The following is an 8,076-nucleotide window of genomic DNA, read 5'->3' as shown; positions in this document are numbered from 1 at the left end:
GTATATTGGGATTTTTACGAAAAATTTTTCACGGTGACAAAGATCTGTTGTCTGAACCATCTAACAAACTTGAAGATAATTGAAAGTAAAACAAATAAAACAAGTGAAGTATGAGTAGGAACATGTAAAACAGCAAAATATCACAATGACCAAAAAGCATTTCATGTAGCAACTGCACAAGAAAAAGCACTTACCTTAAAGTATGGGAGCTTCTATATCACAAAAATATACTATTGCAAAGACTTTTAACTAATGTATAATTTACCTTCCTATATTAATTGGCAAGTCTACTGTTAATTATAAGCACTTAATTTTAACATTGATATAGCTACCAAATTCATTAGATAAACAATACTCAGTAAAAAAAAAGAAGATATTAACATGTGCTAAGATTTGTATCAATAAAGTAAACTTTTTCCTATTTCTCTCACTGAAAACCTCTTTTGCAATGTTATCTCGTGCTCAGTCTACTTATGGCATCAAACGTACTAATGCGAGAACTTTTGTGTTAGACAAAAGTTTTTATATTAGTGGCTTTCTTACAAATTAAATTTTCCTCAAAAGCTTACCTAAAGAGTTAATCTTCTCCAAACACTTTTAATAACTTGTATAGCTTGTGTTTTAACATTTTGATTTACATGTGATGCATAACTCTGAATAATTAGATTGTTTAGGTATATTACCATATTTATTGACTTGGACACGGATTAGAGGACAAACACTATTCACACTCCATTGAAAATTTTTGATTACATGATCCCGGTTAACCGAGATTCAGTGAGGCGTAAAATGATTACGAGGAATTGATAGGAGGCAAACTTCAAGCGTATAAATTACAAATGTTTGTTCAGCACCACAAGTAATTCCTGTCGTAATTTTCAAATTAGGCCAAACTGGTTGTTTTAATTTCAAATGTTTTGTGTAGTTATTATTAAATCAAAATACTGTGAAATTGCTCGTATTGAATCGTTTTCATTCGCTAAAATTAACGCTTGGCTGAATCCCGGCTACCATGTTTCATCTAATAAGCCACTGGTGTTCAATAGCGACATAAGAATAAGGATAAACAAAGAATAAAAAAAGAAAATACAAAAGAAGGCAATAAAGCAAATGACGCAAGCATCAGCATAAGCATAAGCACATTAACTTGACATAAGAATAAGTTAGAACAAAAACAAATTGAAAAGAAAATCCTTTTTCTTTTAATTCCTACAATCGCTGGAGAATATGCTTTGCTTTGCTTTATCGCTTGTCCTTATGTCACAAGATAGACTTTCACGCATATCTTATTACGCACATGATTAGCGTAATGGCGCCAATCAAATGTATTTTCTGACCAATAGAAACACTAAGTTGCGAACCAAATCAAATATACATCGAAGTGAACATATTGTTTATTTCTTAAACTGTGGAATCGAGAATCAGTTTGTTTGTTTTTCTATTTTATAACTTCTATTCTCCAAAATTCCAAGATTTTTTGTTTTCAGTCAAATCTCACACCATACAGGGTGTAAAGTTTAAAAGTTTATCACAGCCAGCAAATCACTCTTGTTAATGAAAGTATTCGATCGTGGTATAATGTTTACCAACAACATGGCATCTAAAGACCAATCTCAAATAATAGTGTACTCACTTATAAATATATATGTCAAACAATCTGCAGAAAGCTGACAACTAACAAAAAAATTTAATGTTCATTTGATCTCAACGTTTCTAAACGTCCAAACTCCATTACTAAGAGTCCCTCTTAGTAACCTGGATGACCTATACATTTTCAAGCATACAACAACACTCCCAAAACAATTTCTGTATTATACATTATGATTTTTAATTTTTTATGAAAATTTTTCAGCGCGGTTTCAAAAGTAGGTGGCAGAATTAAGCCTGGTTTGGAAAACCCAGTTTCACTGCTTAGTTTCTTTGTAAATTTTAGATGTGTATTGATTGATATTGATAAAGCTCAATTAGCTCATGCACGTAATTCTATTCTGCTTATATTTCAATATTTCATACTGATCTTCTGCAAACACCTAAAATGAAAGGCGAGGACTTTATCTGAACAAAAAATATTGATAATGGAACTGTCGACATTTAAAATAGAAGAAATAAACTTTAATAGATTAACCCGGCAAAAAAAAGTTCGGTCACGCTAGATCATGCTAATCAAAATAAAACAAGCAAAGAACAAGTTAGTGACCCCATATCCTGCATCTAAATGAAGAATAAAGAGCAAGTCAACGACTGGATAGAAACAATAATATGTACTTAAGCCTATCTTGATTTGATTGTGTTCTTCATCTACGTCCTTTGACTTTAGAATCTAAAAGCAAACACTAAAAAAAGTTGATGACGCAAGGAAAACACACACAAATACACCTGCTCTGTTTTTTATTATGTTTTTTCATCTCTTCGTCTTGTGCATCTGAAAAAATACTAAAAAATACAAGTTTCTATACCATTGCTTCTTTATAATTTCTCTCCGTGTATGAAAGAAGGCTAAAAAAAGGTTTATGGTATGAGAAAGGCAAAACAAACACATATTGCAGTCCTTGTATTCAGTGCTGTAGAGATGAATTTATCAGAGGGGGGCTCTCTTGACGTTTTTGTTAATAGTGCCCTTTTAAAATTACCAATTTCAAAAGTAGAAGGGGGGCTCCTCCCCAAAGCGCTCCCCCTACCACACCACTGCTTATATTAAGAAAAACAAAGAGCATGCCAAAAATAAGCATTGCTAAGGGCATATACAGGCACCAATTTAAGAGCTCGCTCCATAACAAATTAATTGAGAATTAATCTTAGCACGCTTGGTCACCTGCACTAACTCTCCAAGTTCATGGTCAAGGCAAAGACGAACATACAGTACAAGTACCGATTATGGAGGAATAAGCTCGCTCAGTCATCATCTGTGCATACGCAGTCTGCTTGAGCATGCGCAGTCAACTTTCCAGCTACCCATGTTCATGGTCATGGCAACAACCAACTGAATCTAGTAGCACTGATTTTAAGTAAATAGCATGCTTAGTAACAGTTTAATAGAGAATTCATCTACGCATGCGCTCGAGCAGGAGCAGTCCACTCGACTAATTGTTCATGGACGTGGTAAAATAACATCAAACAATTAATGTCGAGTTTTATTGATGATGTAGAGATTTAGTAAATTCAATTGGAAAAATAAAGTTGGGGCTTGTCATTGGCGAATTACAAGTTGTCACGTAAAAATAAGAACTGAAGAGAAATTAGACAAAGCTGCGCAGTTTTTTCAGTAATAACTGCGCGCATCGTACATCAAAACAAATAACTGCAGCTCATTTTTGGAATCATTTATAAAATAAGGAATGAATTAATAAAAAAGGTTATTACTAGTTGACTAAAAATTTTAGCTTCCTAAAACAAAAACAATTTTCTATTGACATTGAGCTCGTAATACAAGTTTTTTTGCAACTATTTATCAATATTTACTATGTTGTTTTCTATCCAATAATAAAAATTCTTTGAACCAACTAACGGCAAAGAAAGATGAGTTGAAGAATGAAGTACTAGGAGAAACAGGAGAAGTTTGTCGTATGTCTCCTCCATATTTATTTTAACTAAAGCCAAAATTAAGTCCCAGAAAAAGTACTATGGACTAGAAAAGAAAACCTTAAATTTCTAAGCTAAATTACAGAGACTATTATATCATTTTTGAAACGTACGCGTTAAGCATCTATGTCAGGGGTGGGCAACTTCTTCAGTCGGCGGGCCAGACTTAGGAAATTAAGTTATTGGTGGGCCGTTTTATTACAAGAATAATATTCAATATCTTAATCACAGATATGGACGGATACAGTCGGCGGGCAAGTCAAAATCCCTTCAGGGGCCGGCCCCGGCACGCGGGCCGTATGTTCCCACCCCTGATCTATGTTTTACACATTTTTTAGGAAGCTTCTTGCGCTTGCGCAGTTGGTAGATGAACATTTCGTCTTTAGTAAATCTAATTGTTTTTATAGCAATTCTTGATATTCTGCAAATGTATGGTAGCAAAGAAAAGCGAAAAGCAGTGAGAACTGATGCAGGTGAAAGTGCAAATCCTGTAAAACAGCATGCATTCCTTACGGATCCTAGCGAACTTAAGCGAATGGAGAAAAATTTATTAGATCTTATGAGAGATTTCAATGAAAGAAAATTTGCACGCATTTGGTATGGTTGTTATAATCAAAATATGAGAAAATTCCTGAGAAAAGATTAATGGTCTTCTGAATTGATCTTGGAATTTACATAGTTATATCAACTAAAGATCAAATATTAGATCACTCCAGATGAAGACATCAGACTGGAGAATATAAGGACTCATGTTTCAACATCAGATCACTCCTGATGAAGAAACTAGACTGGAGTATATAAGAACTCAAGCTTCAACATCAGGTCACTCCGGATGAAGACACTACACTAGAGTATATAAGAACTGAGGGTTAAACATCAGGTCACTCCTGATGAAGACACTAGACTGAAGTATGTAAGAACTCAAGTTTCAACATCAAATCACTCCTGACGAAGACACTAGACTAGACTATAAAATAACTCATGTTTAAACATCAGATCACTGCTGATGAAGACACTAGACTGAAGTATGTAAGAAATTAAGTTTCAACATCAGGTCACTCGTGATGAAGACACTACACCGGAGAATATAAAAACTCTAGTTTCGATATCAGGTCGCTCCAGATGAATGCACTAGACTGAAGTATGTAAGAACTCAAGTTTCAACATCAGATCACTCCTGATGAAGACACTAGACTAGAGTATATAAGGACTGAAGGTTCAACATCAGATCACTCCTGATGAAGACATTAGACTGGAGTATATAAGAACTCAATTTTGAACATCAGATCACTGCTGATGAAGACACTAGACTAAAGTATGTAAGAACTTAAGTTTCAACATCAGCTCACTCGTGATGAAGACACTACACCGGAGAATATAAAGACTCTAGTTTCAACATCAGGTCACTAAAGATGAAAGCACTAGACTGGAGTACATAAGATCTCAAGGTTCAACATCAAGTCACTACTGATGAAGACACTAGACTGACGTATGTAAGAACTTAAGTTTCAACACCAGGTCACTCGTGATGAAAACACTACACCGGAGAATATAAATGTTCTAGTTTCAACATCAGGTCACTCCAGATGAAGACACTAGACTAGAGTCTATAAGAACTCAAGTTTCAACATTAGGTCACTCCGGATGAAGACACTAGACTAGAGTATAGTATATAAGAACTGAGGGTTCAACATCAGGTCACTGCTGATGAAGACACTAGACTGATGTATATAAGATCTCATGTTTCAACATCAAATCACCCCTTATGAAGACGTTAGACTGAAGTATGTAAGAACTCATGTTTCAACATCAGGTCACTCCTAATGAAGACACTAGACTGGAGTACATAAGATCTCAAGGTTCAACATCAAGTCACTACTGATGAAGACACTAGACTGACGTATGTAAGAACTTAAGTTTCAACACCAGGTCACTCGTGATGAAGACACTACACTGGAGAATATAAAGACTCTAGTTTCAACATCAGGTCACTCAGGATGAAGGCACTGGACTGAAACATGTAAGAACTCAAGTTTCAACATCAAGTCACTCCTGATAAAGACACTAGACTGGAGTATATAAGAACTAAAGTTTAAACATTAAGTCACTCCGGATGAAGACACTTGACTAGAGTATAGTATATAAGAACTGAGGGTTCAACATCAGGTCACTCCTGATGAAGGCGTTAGACTGAAGTATGTAAGAACTCAAGTTTCAACATCAGATCAATCTTGATGAAGACACTAGACTGGAGTATATAAGGACTCGTGTGTAAGCATCAGATCACTCCTGATGGAGACACTAGAATGAGGTATGTAAGAACACAAGTTTTAACATCAGATCACTCCTGATGAAAACATTAGATTGGAGTGCATAAGAACTCAATTTTAAACATGAGGTCACTCCTGATGAAGACTCTAGACTGGCGTATAAAAGAACTCGTGTTTAAACATCAGATTAAAGTTTGTTCATAACTTGTGTAGAGCTTTCCATTGGCTGTAGAATTTGTTCAATTGTTTTAGAGCTCAGTGGTTGTAGAGTTTGTAAAATTTTGCTCATGTTTTTAGAAAAGAACACGAAGAAGTGGGAAGAAATCGTAATCTTTAAAAACTCATGAAAGATGTGAGTATTTAAGGATAGTAACATTAGCAACCCTACTTTTAAAGTATTTGAAGAACAAATGTACGTACATATCAAGTCGTGACAATTTTTTTGAAGTCTTCAGTTGAGTAGAAATCTTTGAAAGAACTGCCTTTAAACAAACGTTAATATGGGGGTGAGACTGTTTTCATTTGTTCTGTTATGCCAGGCTGATTTCTTATGAAAGTGACATCGTTTTGAGAAGAAAATAGTCAAGCATACTAGGATGTATGTTAACATTCGATTTACGCCATGCTTGAAAGATTGAAATGAAAAAAGTGTATCAACGGTACCGCTCGACTGGTTTTCAATCCTGAATTCTAGTTAGTGGCCTTCCATTGCTGGCTCGATCAGCTGTTAGCATGTAACAATAAATATAAATACATGGAACGCTACCTGTAATAGAAATGCCTATAAAAAAAAGTAAAGCCAAATTTTACATCCAGACACGCGAGGATTTTGGCATGTTTTTGTTTCATGGATGTGTTTTTCGTTGCGTTGAAAGACTGGTAACGACACCCATCATAATTTTATTTTATAAAACTACACCCACAATTCCAGAATTACTTAGTTTTTCTCATTTTGTGAGGAAAATGATACACATGTCATACCTCTTGAGTTTTTGGTGTATCTGTGTAAACTGTGAATGTCAGTGGTTTAGTGAGTAGCCAGCCTGCATGTTTAGTCGTGCTATGTAAATCTTTCTCTTTACTCACTGTAAAAACAATATATTTCTAAAGAAGTAAATAACAATCTTGCAAAATTTACCTACATAAAACAGTCTTTTCAATGGACTACCGGAGATAACGTTTTAAGCAAGCGTTTGGTTTTATTATCTTCGGTTCTATCTTATCCGTGACTAGTTATTGTCAGACAAAATCTTCATCAAAACGATAAATGCCAAGTAAGGAATTGCTTTTTTTGCCCTTATAGTCTTTAGAAGAAGTTTGCTGCGACTTTTCGACATCAAACGTTATACGGAATGCGTGAAAATTGTGTATATTTGGAAATGAACATCAATGATCGAAACCTGAGAACAGTGGTTCCAATAAGTTTATTGTCAAAATTCATAGATGGCAAAGAACTCAAAATGTGTAAAAACTTTACATGTACTGGTATTTGATACAGTTGCACTTCAGAACACAACAAAAATGTAACTTAGTGATTAATATACAGTATTGATTGTTTTCATTCGTCAAACTTATACAAACTCGTGTGTTTTTGAAATTTATTACGAAATTTAATTACCGAAAATCATATAAAATAAGGCAAGCTGTAACTATCCAAAGATTTATAAGTTATTCTTCTAAAGCAACAAGTAGAAATTGTACAACTTTGGCTTAAAAGCCATCACCCAATGCAAGAAAACAGGCAAAAAAGTAATGATAACGAACAAGCTAACTTTTCTCTCTAGAACGGTAAAGATAAACTATGGTATACTTTTTTGTATAGATGACGTGCTTAGTATACGTTTTACTGGTTGGCAGATTTGGTCGAGTGCTTTAAGACAAAACGAGCAACAGTGGTTAACCTCTTTTGGATCAATCAACCTGCCAAAAATGTAAACAAGGCAAGTCATCAATAGGCTAAAGAGTTTCAGCGAGCGAACAAGTTTCTCATTTGACTAAGCTGGTAATAAACAACGCACATCATTTTATGTGACTGGCGAATAGCTCCTTCATCGATAGTTATAAAGGCATAAAACTGGCAACCACATTTGACTCGCTGTTATGAATTATAGGTTTTACCTTGATTTTCATCAAAAATTGCATGCCAAATGCCAAATATTACACATACTTTTCCTTGCTCCTTTCTTAAGGGGAAAATTGTGAAATTTTGGAAAAGCAGTCATTCTTG

This window comes from Xenia sp. Carnegie-2017, unplaced genomic scaffold (assembly GCF_021976095.1).
Source record: "Xenia sp. Carnegie-2017 unplaced genomic scaffold, XeniaSp_v1 HiC_scaffold_20, whole genome shotgun sequence".
In the NCBI taxonomy this organism is placed as follows: Eukaryota; Metazoa; Cnidaria; class Anthozoa; order Malacalcyonacea; family Xeniidae; genus Xenia; species Xenia sp. Carnegie-2017.
Note: the sequence above shows the minus strand (reverse complement) of the source record.